We start from the raw sequence: 13,208 nt of genomic DNA, 5'->3' as shown, positions 1-13,208 counted from the left end.
GCTCTACGTAGGGGTGGCAATTTGTGTTGGCAGGTCGTAAATGGATCAACTCGTTCCATATAACTTAAATACGAATATAACATGATTATTAAATGGGTTGAGATTTACAATTCATATATGGATTACTTATTAAATGGGTCATCCGTGTAACCCAATTATTAAATAGATCGTATTGGGTGGACACGAACACGATATGTTTACGACACGATCAACAAAATTGATATAAAAATCTTTTAAAAAAATTAATAAATCTGATTTTTTTTGGAGGTTCAGCTAAACTATAAAAGATTATCAGTATGTATAAATTAAAGCAAGCTACATGAATCATACAAACACCTAGCCACAAACCATAATAAGGCTGATGCAACAAATCCATTATAAATACATTTAAAAACTTGCATCAATCATCAATCAAAATCTATTTCAATATAAGAGTAACTAAATTATACTAATACAAACGTATCTTTACTTAAATTCCATAAATCAACAAAGTTTAAACACAAAATAACAACCAATAGTTTGTGGTGAGAAGAGAAGGCAGCGAGAGGAGTTTGTGTTTGTGGTGATGTGGGGGTGGGGGGTTGTAGGTTTGTGTGTGTTTGTTTTGGTTTTTTTTTTTTTTTTATTAGATTAGAATGGTTAGGTATTGTTAGGATTTAGATTGTTATAGGCTTGATAGAAATATTTTTTTTAATAAATTTATAAAAATATTAAATGGATTATAGGGGTCTATTTCGGATTTGCAAGTCAATTCACAAATGGCATAGATTTTGTGGATCATAATCATATCAATCTATTTTTGACCCAAACCCACATAAGCTCAATTCAGAATTGGATTTTTTCATGTCGTGTTCGTATCGAATTTACATGTCGTATTAAAAATTACCACCCCTAGCTCTACGTGCCTTTAATGGCTCATATGCCACTGGCATTCTAGGAGGTGGCAGCTATTTCACTTTTAAGACTCATCACTTGCGCCATTTCACAGACATGTGGTTAACACTTTAAGATATATATAACTAAAAAATAATTTCCCTAGACAAATGCTGACAATTATTGTAATACCCCAACCCGAAGGGACCAGGCTTGGAACTTGGGTTCACTTTTGACTGGTTCAAATGGGCCTCTTGGGCCATTTGCGTGCATGGCATGTGATGAGGGAGGAAGACTACCGATTGGAATCTTCCTCTTCCTTAATTCCAATGGAGAGGAGTTCCAGGACTTGATGAAAGCTCTCGATCCATAAATTCCCCTACCCTCTTTCCTCTAAGCATCATGCACAAACCTCCAATCAATCAATAGTAGATAGCATTGAGTTCTTTGGATCTTTGTTGATAGTTCTAAGCAAATCACTGGCAATACCTTGCCGAAGTCAAGGTAATGTTCTCTAACCTTTCTGCTCCTCTTGTCCTAAAGTGTGGTTTTTAGTAGGATTAGCATCAGATCATTGTCGGAGTCCATCAAAACCGCATTCCCCTCCTTTGTTTTTTATTTGTCCCACACTGTTGGCCATTGATGGTGGCTTGAATTTTTTAGGGCCATTGCAGACACTGCAACCATTGACACCGGGGTTGCCAGCTGTGGATGTGGCCGGCCCAGAGAACTCTTCTACTTGTATTCTTTTTCATGAACAAAAAGAAAACAAGAAAGAGAAAGGAGAAAAGAAAAAAAATTGAATATTCCCAATTCTTTTCTCTTTTCTCTATCTTCTTCACTCATTTTCTCTTTAAATATCTATGGATCATAGAGGATTCGGATATCTAGACAATCTTAGATCAATTGGTTGTCCCTAGGAGGGTCCTTGGCCTTTAGTATTATGGCAATCTATTGTAACTTTCCATCATCTATAATCATCTGCAACTTTTATGTTCGGACCTGATTATGTAGAGGAGTAACTATCTATGCAAAAAGGCATTGAGCAAAATATCTTGTCCCCAAGTCCGTAGATTAAGGAGTAGATCAATATTCGTGGTGCTTGAGTCTGAGAGTGATAGAAGTAAAGATCCCTTTACATGATCACTTATATATATGTGTATTTCTTTTTTGTATTGTGTATAATGGTTTTTGATTTTATGGCACATATTTCTCATTTGTCGAATTATTGCTGATATGAATATATAAACATATGATTTTTTTATTATACACATGTATCACATATTGATTGCTAGGAATAAGACATCAATTGTTTTGAATAATTTGATGATTGTGTAAAGAGAATTTGGACTAGCCATGATATCGATTGCTAGTCATGGACTGGATCGTGATGATTTAGATTGTCAATTATGGGCCAAATCATGACAATCTGATTTTATAGGCCAAAGAATAGATATTTTGATTTGCTACTATGGATTAAAGTGCTAATATCTTTGTTTGCCACCATGGGTTGAACTACGAATATTTTGGTTTCCCAATTATGAGCTGACGCATGACCGTGGTTAGTCTAAAATTGAAAATAATTATTCATAGATCTGAATCCTATTAATAAGACATGAATGATAAGTCATATGAAATTGTTGATAATATTATGATAGATTTGTGATGATATACAAGGTATGTTATATGCATATATGGCGATTTGATATATACTGGATGCTTGGTATAAGATTTGATGATTTATATTTTCAATCCTATACTATTTACTGACTATTTTTAAATTATATATTGGTGTTAGTATGTAAAGACTCTTACTGAGCTATAAAGCTCACACCATCCTTCCCTTATTCCATTTAAAGTTGCTAGACACAATCTTCAATGGGTGGCATGGATTTCAAGAGTTGGAGCTATTAGGTAGTTAATTTCTCCGATACTAGATGAACATTTGAATTTTGTAAACTTTATATGGATAATGCTGGATTTATTTAGTTAGATCAATATGGTTTGAATTTTTAGGATCAATATGATTATTCTAGTACTATTGGAGACTTTATTCACATTAAAGGCCTTGCATGATCCTTAGGACAACATTCTAGAATTCATACGGTCGTGTCACATGACCGATTCGAATGATGGGTTTCTCCTCTCCTAACATAAATTTCATCCTTGAAATTAATATATCTCAAAGCCCAAACTTAAAGATACATAATCCTTATCTTATCCTAAAGATCATAAATACTTCACTGAGAAAGGAAATCTAAATCCTTTATCATAACACCCTACAAATTAGAGCTAATATTTTTCACTGAATTCAAATTGACTTTAACTACCACAATTTCGTTGTGCACTTTGATTCAAACTCACCAAAATTATGTGGATTCGCTAAATAATTTTTGAATCAATAAGAGCCAAAATTTGTCAAAAACCACACATTATAATTAGAGATATAAATTGTCCATCAAAATCTAAATCCTATGAATCACTTCTACCACAATCCTTAGTGATGTTATGATCCGATCAGAGAGAAGAAAGACTTCCTTTTATCCACTCAATTTGGATCTCACAAAGAGAAAGGTAGAAGAAGAGAAGAATTTTTCGAAAATAAGGATCAAGTCTTTTTTATTTTTTTATTTTTTTAATAGATTAAAAATAAGATACATAGCCTCTATTTACAATAATGAGATTTGTCCTTACATAAATTGGGTTAGATTCCTCTTCTATTTCTATTGAGATTCTTTTACCTAAATAGATGTTTCTAGTAAAAATAATCTAGAAAAAGTTTAAATTCTTCAGGAGATAGATCTCGACTTCCACATAAACTTTGTCTTCTATCGCTCCATTAGATTCTTCTCTTAGAAGCTATGCTTGGTCAAAGTTTTATCTAAAAGAAAAATTTTTAGATTGAGTGACCTTTTTGGGACCCAGATGAGGGAATCTCATCTTGATCGCTAGGGCACTGCCCCTTAACAGGATGGCGTCACATCATATATTTCAAAAAAACTATCTAATTTCTAAAAAGAATAATCGAAACTGGATGTTGTATGACCAAACTATGGGTTTTCAAAGTTTGGCTTGTGAATTAGCTTCCCGATATAGTGGATCTTACTTCTAGATCCTGTTCAGTCCTATCTATAATGGCCAAAATGGTCTACATCGAGTTCAAGGATCCTTCTAGAATAGGACTTCCCCTGTTTAGGAGATTTAGCTTCTATTAAATTAGAACTACAGGTAGAAAAATGCTTGCTTCCCCATCTTGTGGTTGAACCATCTGGCTTTGCTCAAAGATGGTTTCTTACACAGGTCTTCCTTGCTCTCAGGTTATGGTGAACTACTTGGTCTACTCCCACAATTCAACTTTGTAGTAGGGATGCTTCTTGCTGTCCTTTCTCACTGTCGACAATGTCTATGGCGACTCCTCTTCGATCTCGATCTCATTTGATCGGCTTGTGGAACCACAGAATGAAAGCTTGGCTAATCATGAGTAGTATTAGCTTCTCGGACCATCATCATGAGCTTGCTACAAGTATTAACAAAAAGCTTCATCTAGGTAGTAGTTGTAAGATCTACGTTTTCTTATGGCTTGGAAGCGTTGATCATGAATTCTTTTCTATCCTTGATGAGATGAAATTTCCTCTATCGCTTGTAGAAGACTGCATCTCGATCCCAAAGATACGAGCTCCCAATGACAACCTGGCAAACATCCAAAGGACCCTTAAGGTACACTACTTGGTGATCTTCAATTCAACATCATTTTGAGTCCAACTAAGGGTAAGGACATGGATGAGGCTTGGTTTGCAACCCTAACTTCTGAACTAGATTTTCAAAGATAAGGTTCTTCTGGCTTCCAAGATCTAGAATAGCCTCAATGATGCTCTACTTTATCTGGATCTTCAAGTGGAAGAGTTCCTCCTGCACCTTTAAATTGGTCTTAGTTGTTGTCTCAGATTTTTTCGCCATGAAGCTCAATTTGGAGTTTACTTGTTCAAATATGGATAGCTCCTCAATCTCCACAACATTGAGGGCTGCCTTCTCTTCCTTCTTTTCCTTCTTGGAATCATCATCCTTTAGCTTCCTTCTTCTCTTGAGGTGTAACTCAAGGTGAAGCTTCCAACATTGTTCCTTCGTATGTCTATGAAGGTTATAGTGATTATAATAGTTTTTTTGAATCATGTTGATGTGCTTTTTACACTTCTTGTCTTTCTTACAATGATTCTTCTCCTCAATTACCATGGCCTCTACACTAGCTTCATTGATGTTGTCAATTTTGAAGAGCTTCAGCTTGTTTTGAATACTCTCGTGGAGACCTCCAATATACCTCATGAAAACTGCATGATCATTGATGGAGATTCTAAGAGAGATCGCTTGTTTGTAGAACTTGATGATATAGCATGGATAGATTGATCATACTTTTACCACATGTACTGCCACTCAATCCATCAATCCTTCTTGTGATCAATTGGATAAGATTACTTCTCGATTAGGCCCTATAATTTGCTCCACATCAAATTAGAAACATCATTTTTTCTCATGTACACCACCTGAGGACATGGCTAGAAAGCTTGAGATGGGCAAAAGCTATCTTTTGGATATTAAAATATCTATAGATAATAAAGTAGGTCTCTAACTGGTCTAGCTAATTATCTAGCTTTTCTACATCAACAGTCCCATCATACATGGAGATATCAATTCAAGCTTCAACTTTAAATCGTTGAAAAGAGAGAATTTTCATTTAGGTTGTTCATTCTCCTTGCTGGATGGAGAATTATCATCTTCAAACATCAGAGAAAGTTTCGCAACAAGAGTTGTTGGCACTTGTGCTTGTGTTGAAGACACTACCAATTTAAAAATGATCTTAGTGAGTTGGATAATCTTCTCCTTTAGTTGTGTGAGACGTTTCTTCATCTCATCACCCATTGAGAAGGAACTAGCATGCACAAAAACCCCCTACAGATATAGAGGATCGATGCTCTGATACTAACTTGATCCAATCAGAGAATAGGAAGACTTTCTTCAACTTGCTCAACTTGGATTTCACGAAGAGAAAGATAAAATAAGAGAAAAATTTTTTGAAAGTAGGGATCAAGTTATTTTCTTTCTCTTTTATTTTTTATTGATTAAAAATGAGGCACAGAGCCTCTATTTATAATAATGAGGTCCATACTTATATAAATTTGGATTGGATTCCTCTTCTAGTTCTAATGAGACTCTATTACCTAAAATAGATTTATCTAATAGAAATAATCTAAAAAAAAATAAAACTCTTTAGGAGATAGACCTTGATTTCTACATCAGCTCTGTCTTTTATCGCTTTGTCGGATTCTTCTTGGATTGGAAGCTATGCTTGGTTAAGATCTTATCCAAAAAAAATTTTAGATTGATCGGCTTGATCGAGATCTAGATGAAGAAATTTCATTTTGATCGCTAGATGTGTCATCCTTTTAATAGGAGGGCATCATATCATAGATCTAAAAATGCTGTCCAATTTTATCTTAAAAAGATCATCAAAATTGGATGTCATATGATCAAGCTATGGCCTCTGAAAGTTTGGCTTACAAATTGGCTTCTCAAAGTGGTGAATCTTACTCCTAAATTCTGTCCAATTCTATCTATAGTAGCCAAAGTAGTTCACATTGAGTTTGAGGATCCTCCTAGATCATCTTAACCTTAAGTGTTGATATAATTTCTATCACAATTCCTAGTGATCATAACTGTTGATCTAAGAATTGATTTTGATGATGCCACAATATTTAAGTATATTTGATACTAATGCAAACTCAAGACCATGCTTGTGGAAGAAGTTTTTGATGCTCATAGATTGCATAAACAATAAAGAAGAAGCCTCTCAAAACTAGTCAAGAAGTTACTCAATATGCTCAACAAAGGATAAAGGATAAGAGTCGATCTTAATATGCTTGAGCCTGCTCTGGTATACTCAAATTGAAAATTACATAGTTCAAGAATCGATCCCAAAAAATCATGAGTTGACTCCACTAAGTGAGTCAACCCCATTAGAACAAGAGCCAACTCTAGAATGGCCTAGGATGTCAGATAGAGAGCAGTAGAAATAGATGCCCTAAGCATAAGCCGACTTCAGAAATTATGAGTTGACTCCACTAGATTAGTCAATCCCATTAGAATAAGAGTCGACTTCGGAATGGTCTCAAGATGCTAGATAAAGAGTAGTAGAAAAAGATATCTTGAACATGAGGTGACTGTAGAAATCATGAATTGACTCTAGTAGACAAGTCAATCTCACTAAAACTGAGTCAACTCTGGAATGGTCTCAGGGCATAGATAGAGAACAGTGAAAATTGAGCACAACTCAAGCCAATTCCAGAAAAATCATGAGCCAACTTCACTGTAATTCAAGTCGACCCTAGTAAAAGTTGAGTCGACCCCGAATTAACTACATTCAAAAGATGGAGAGCCATATAGAGATACTGTATATTATGAGTCAACCCTTGAAGAGCCGAGTTGACTCTTGAAGAAGCCAAGATAACTCTTGAAGACTAAGAGTCAGCTCCTCTACTTTCTGACAGTATAATGGCTAATTTTTCAAAAAAAAATTCTAACAACTAAAAATGGGTATAAAAGATTTGTTTGAGCTATCCAATGGCTGTCTCACCTCCTTAAGTCAATTTTGGACATATTTAACTATTGGATTCAATTGGAAAGATATATCTTTTTGATTTTTGAAAAAGAAAGCAATAATAGAGTGAAAGATGAAAAGATCACTTAAGAGAGCATTCAAGTCTATCTTCCAACTAAATTGAATTGAAGAGAGCTGGAAGCATTGATTGAGTGATCTGTAGCTAAAGCATCTTTTTCAAGCATTTAATCAAATTTTTCTCAAACATTCAAGGAGGAAGTCATTGCATTCAAGAGACATCCATTGACTTCCTTGAGCTATAAAGAGTTTTTATTTCTCGAACTTTAAATTGTTACTTATTATACTCTTGAGTTTGTAACAAGTTTCTTGGATATAGAAACTTGAAAGATTTATGCTAGTCCAAGCCCATAATTAGATGATTGTTTTTTATTAAGTTAAGAAGGCTTGGCTAGAAAGGTTTCGGTTGGTGAATTTGTGCAAAACCAACTGGCTTGCTTGTGATCATACACTACAAGAAAAAGGGTCATTTGCGAGGGATTTTCTAAGAAAAAAAGGAAAAAATCCATTGAAATTTTGTTTCCGATGGAAATAAGATCATCAGAAAAACCCTAAAAAAATTTTTTTGAGGGAATTTATTTTTCAAGGGATTTTCTGACAAAATTTTTTTCTTGAAAATTTCCAACAAATTTCCGAGGGAATCTTTTCGAAAAAATTTCGAGGGAATCTTTCCAAGGGATTTTTCAAGGGTTTTTTCGAAAGAATCTTTTTAAGGATTTTTCGAGGAAAATTTTCTGAGAGATTTTTTGAGGGAATCTTCCAAGAATTTTTTGAGAAAAATTTTTCAAGAGATTTTTCAAAAAAAATTTTCGAGAGATTTTTTGGAGGAATCTTTCTGAGAGATTTTTCGAAAGAATCTTTCTGTAGTTTTGAGGAATTGTTCAAATTTTCAAATGACTTTTCTATATTTCTGAGGAAATTATCCCTTGCTAAATAATTTTTTGAAAAAATAATCCCTCACAAAATGACTTTTCGAGAAAAAATAATCTCACAAAATATATTTCTAAAGAATATATTTTACTGCAATATTTAAATCCAACCATTGAAAAGAATCTGAAATATCCTTTTTTTTATATATACCTAATCATATACAAATAATCCATATAACAACAAATTCATATTCATAAATATAGCATATTAATCCTAATAGAAAATTATAATAATCACAAATATCATCTTCTCATATATCCAAGTCCATAAATAAAAAAAGTTCCACAAATATCATCATCCTCATCATATCCATAATCAAAAAAATATATCCACAAGTATTATCATCCTCATCATATCCAAATCCATAACAAAAAAAAATGACAAGTATTATCATCCCAATCGTAGCAAAAAAAAATCATAAATGACCATCCTCCGGATCATCATCATCCTATGAAAAACTTGTTGCTATGATTCGACACCATCCTCCCCAATCAAGCTCTAACTTGATTGCATCTCTTGCCACTTCCATGTAAAATTAGTCTGCAACAGATATTGGATAAAATGAGTAAACATACAAATAGTAGAAATATATGAATTAAAATAGAATTTTTTGAATATTTACATATGTTGTTTCTACCCTCTTGTTCACCCACTGATTGCCATCCTTTTTCTTTTGATGAGTATGTCTGAAAAGCTCATCCAATGTAGGTACCCGATTCAACTTCTGCATCTGAATTTTACAACACAAACAACATTAGCAACTTTAAAAATAAAATTATATCATTAACAATATAAAGTAGATATTAGAAGAAGAAGACGAAAAAAAGTACATGGAAGCACTGATCAATTCATTATTCATTTACAGTCCAACAAACAGAACTCCAACAGAGACAAGCAAGCTGTATGTCATTAGCCAAATTATGAATAGGACTCCCAATCCAAAGAAATCATGAAACTTTGTTCATATATAGAGAATATCAAATGCGATCAAGGAGAAATATCTGAATCCTCTTTAACGATGCAACTTCTTCAACTGTTTCCTAATTGAGCTCATTCTTGCCATTTGAATGCATTAGAATTTATGGGCTTATTGAAATGCAATGTGCTTTCTGCAAATGTGAAGTTGTAGATTAGATTTCTCCTGCCAATCTAAGTTCTGCATCTGAAATTTCAGCAACATAGACAGCATACATGGACCACATTATCCCAGTTATCATTAGCAAAGCCACTTCACTTTTATCCATAATGAGTAACAACTATTAAATATCACCTTGTTGATTACAAACATCTTCTGGCTAGTCATGGTTATTATGTTCTGTATCCACTATTCATGCTTACACAGCCAATTCCTGGATCTGTCCATATAGTTATCCCACCAAAATATCAAGCCTATTTAACATGGACAGGTTAGGATGCATTGTTGACCTCAGGAGAATTCCAAGCAATTCTACGGAAATACCTTCTAAATCTTTAGATCATTTAACTACACTCCTGATAGTTATTGAAAATAAATAACTAAATTGGAAAGCGTGATACATAATGAAAAGAGATCAGGAATCTATGGCAAAGTGGAGTTTATAGCTTCCCTACCATGGACGGTTACTAATGCACCATAAAAACTAAGAGTTGGGTGATGTAGTGACACCAGACATCAGACAATATGGACGTGATATCACACTAGCAGGTACATGTATCAATCCAGCTTCAGAACTTCCAAAGCTTTCTCGTTTGTTTGGGCTCATTGAAGCAAAGGAACATCATGTACCTAAAAAGCATACATTTTTGCTCTCCTTTTTAGACGCATCTAAATTTTGCAAACAATTACCACATATACAATCAAGATGTCCCAGTGTAAATAAAGAAATACATGAGTAACAAACTGCTGCTAAACGAATCCAAGAAACCTTTTAAATTAGATTAGTCAGGGCGTTTAAAATTTGAACAAGCCATATCCTGAACATAATTTTTCAAGCAACCTTTGATATTTAAGACAAATGGTAAAATGGCATTATGATATTGCTTTCCAAGAGCCAGAAACTTCCAATTACATAATTGGTTAAATAGGCAATGATTAAAAGACTAGATTATCAAGAAAATTATCATCGCAGAGTATATAAGCTTACAAATTCAATCTGACAACTTATTACATAAAACTTCTTTTTCTTTTCTTTTGGGTGGGTGTGACAATCAGATGCAGTGAGACTAATGTGTCTAAGCAAATGCTGTGCCTAAGAAACTAGAAGATGATAACAGAATCGATGGACATATCACAAAGTAAGCTTAGCAAAGATGAGAGAGCAAAATTGACATTTATAAAAATAAGCTTGTTATGGACATATCACGTACGCTTTCATCCCATAAATTAGAAGGTAGTCCAATTATATACACAAGGTTCCGTTGTCTGCTAAGATGCTTCCTAGCTTCAGTTGATGCTTTATTCTTTGCCTTTTGAGATTTTTGTTTCTTCTCAGCATTAATCTCAGCCACCACCCTGTCCAGAAGAAAATATCATAGTAATTCTCATTACAATCACAAAAACATTCACATCTTAAAAACAATTTCATTGTGAAAGGGAAGGATATGCATCTAATGCAATATGCATGGTCAGAATTACAAGATAACCAAAATACGCTGCAGAAAGCCGGATATTTAGAATATAATACAACAAAGAGATCCCAAAAAAATAATTTTTTCTATAAAAAAAAACACTGATGCTCATTTATTAAACAACCATAGATTATAGGAAGAAAAAAAGGCTGATAAATAGATAAAGAAAAGTTTGTTAATACCAGCTTTAAGCTACCAGAACACTGAAAATCGGACATGAACACAAACATCTAATGATGACCCTTTTTGCCTTCTCAATTTTGCTCAGCTTCTCCCACAATCTAACTCTCCTTGGTAAGAGTTCAATCTTTCCTAATGATAAAAAACGCATGCATCTCCTTGAAACTTCTCCTATGAAAAGAATTATAAAAACCCTATCAGATATCAAACAAGGGGTTTGATTTAACTATTTTGTTGGAGTTTCTTGCATAAAAAAAAAAAAAAAATCGAACGGATCAAACCCCAGAAATTCATTATAGACTCGATTTTAGGCCCATAATCATACTTATCTGATTCACAAATTCATAACAAAAAACATAAAAGAAAGACAGAAATATGCACGGACTGATGCTAACATAGACACTCAAAGATCATGCGAACCTAAAAATTTTACATTTAAATATTCCTGAGAGACAACACAGATTAGATAATAAAGATTTGAGTGAAGCTATTATTTTGTCCTATAAATAGCCCAAGGAGCAAAATAGCAAATGTTATGTCAAGAAAAAATAAACTGAACAGATATCTTTGACTTTTAAATTATATGTAAAGATCTTTGCAAAACGAGACCAGGGCATCCATCAGTCTCCGATCACAGCTTTTCTTGAACAATATTAGCCATCGGATTTAGCTAAAAAGGAGGGGGGATGGAGAGAAGGGGGAAATCAGTGCTAACAGTGATCAGTCTCTCCGGCAACTGCATGCAGAAGGCACATTTGAACTTCTCATCGAAGAGATCGAGCACGTCGTCGTCCTCTCCTTTGGCTTTCTTCTTGTTTTCCTTCTCCTCCTCATCGACGGCCTGCGCCGCGCCGCCGCCTCACCTTCTCCTCCTCGGTCAGCGATGTATCGGCCTCGATGGCCCGGATGGAGGCGATCAGATCGCCGGAGGCGCTGGACAAGGCGCCGGCGGGGGCGGGGACCGAGGTAGTGGCCGACGGGGAGCAGTCGGGGCACTCCCAATCGGCGACGGAGGCCAGGGCCTCCGCCGTCGGCCGAGGCAGGGGGCGTGCCATAGGGCGGCGCAGGTCCGGCAGAGCATCAACTCCGCCTCCAGCGGCGTCGCCTTGCAGACCATGCAGACGCCATCGCCGTCGCAGGGGAGATCGCAGGCCGGGTCCATCAGATAAGGCGATGGAGAGTGATCGAGCGAGCGAGGAAGAGAGGGAGAGACAATGAAATTCGGGCTTGCGGTTTTGGTGGGAAAATGGCCGAGGAGGGGGGGGGGTGGGTTTGGAAGAAGGGAGAAAGAAAGCGGGCGGGGTTTCGAAAAAATTGGAGGGGGTTTTGAATTTCCCCACCGCGATAGTCGAAGGTTCGCTTCGCTATATGCCGATCTGCTGCAAGACTTCCAGGGGCTAAATGGAAAATGAGCACACCATTTCTCGAATAGCAAAATACCCTTGGATTGAGAAAAAAATTTTTCCTTTTTCCAATTTTTTCCTTTTTCCTGACCATTTGAAAATCTTAGAAGGTTCTGGAGTCAAGTTAGTGATTTAGGTAGTATTTGGCAGCCATGTTGGTATTTCTAAATAAAAATACCAATTCCATAATACCTATTCACCATCTCTATTTCAATTTTGTGTTTGATTGAAAATTTATGGAGCCATCAAATTATACATTGTTATTCCTAAACTAAAATATGATGAAATTATTTCTCGCCATTTTTTAAATAAGCTATTCCATGGTGAAACATGGAATAGCTTAAACCAGATGGAAGGGAATAAGGTGCAATTAATGCATCATTGACCAAATTATAAAATCCGTGGGCCCCACTGCCATTTCATAGTATGTTTGGGAGAATAAGATGGAATAAGCCTTATTCCACTTATTCCCACAACCAAATGCTACCTTAGGGATTAGTGTTGACTTTCTTGTATTTGATACAAATGATAGTTTTGATAAGGGTTAG

General features: G+C 35.2%; 1 long non-coding RNA gene across 1 annotated transcript; it reads right to left on the bottom strand.

The window, feature by feature from the left end:
- Window positions 1-8,761: 8,761 nt before the first annotated feature.
- LOC109506099 (uncharacterized) lies at window positions 8,762-12,542 on the bottom strand. Its single transcript, XR_012142701.1, has 4 exons — window positions 11,973-12,542; window positions 10,817-10,961; window positions 9,093-9,200; window positions 8,762-8,992 (listed from the first exon to the last, which is right to left on the bottom strand). It is a non-coding gene; the product is annotated as an uncharacterized lncRNA (long non-coding RNA).
- Between the last annotated feature and the right edge of the window lie 666 nt (window positions 12,543-13,208).

This window comes from Elaeis guineensis, chromosome 7, assembly GCF_000442705.2.
Source record: "Elaeis guineensis isolate ETL-2024a chromosome 7, EG11, whole genome shotgun sequence".
Taxonomy (NCBI): domain Eukaryota; kingdom Viridiplantae; phylum Streptophyta; class Magnoliopsida; order Arecales; family Arecaceae; genus Elaeis; species Elaeis guineensis.
The sequence above is the reverse complement of the archived record's forward strand: the minus strand, read 5'-3'. Positions and strand labels throughout refer to the sequence as shown.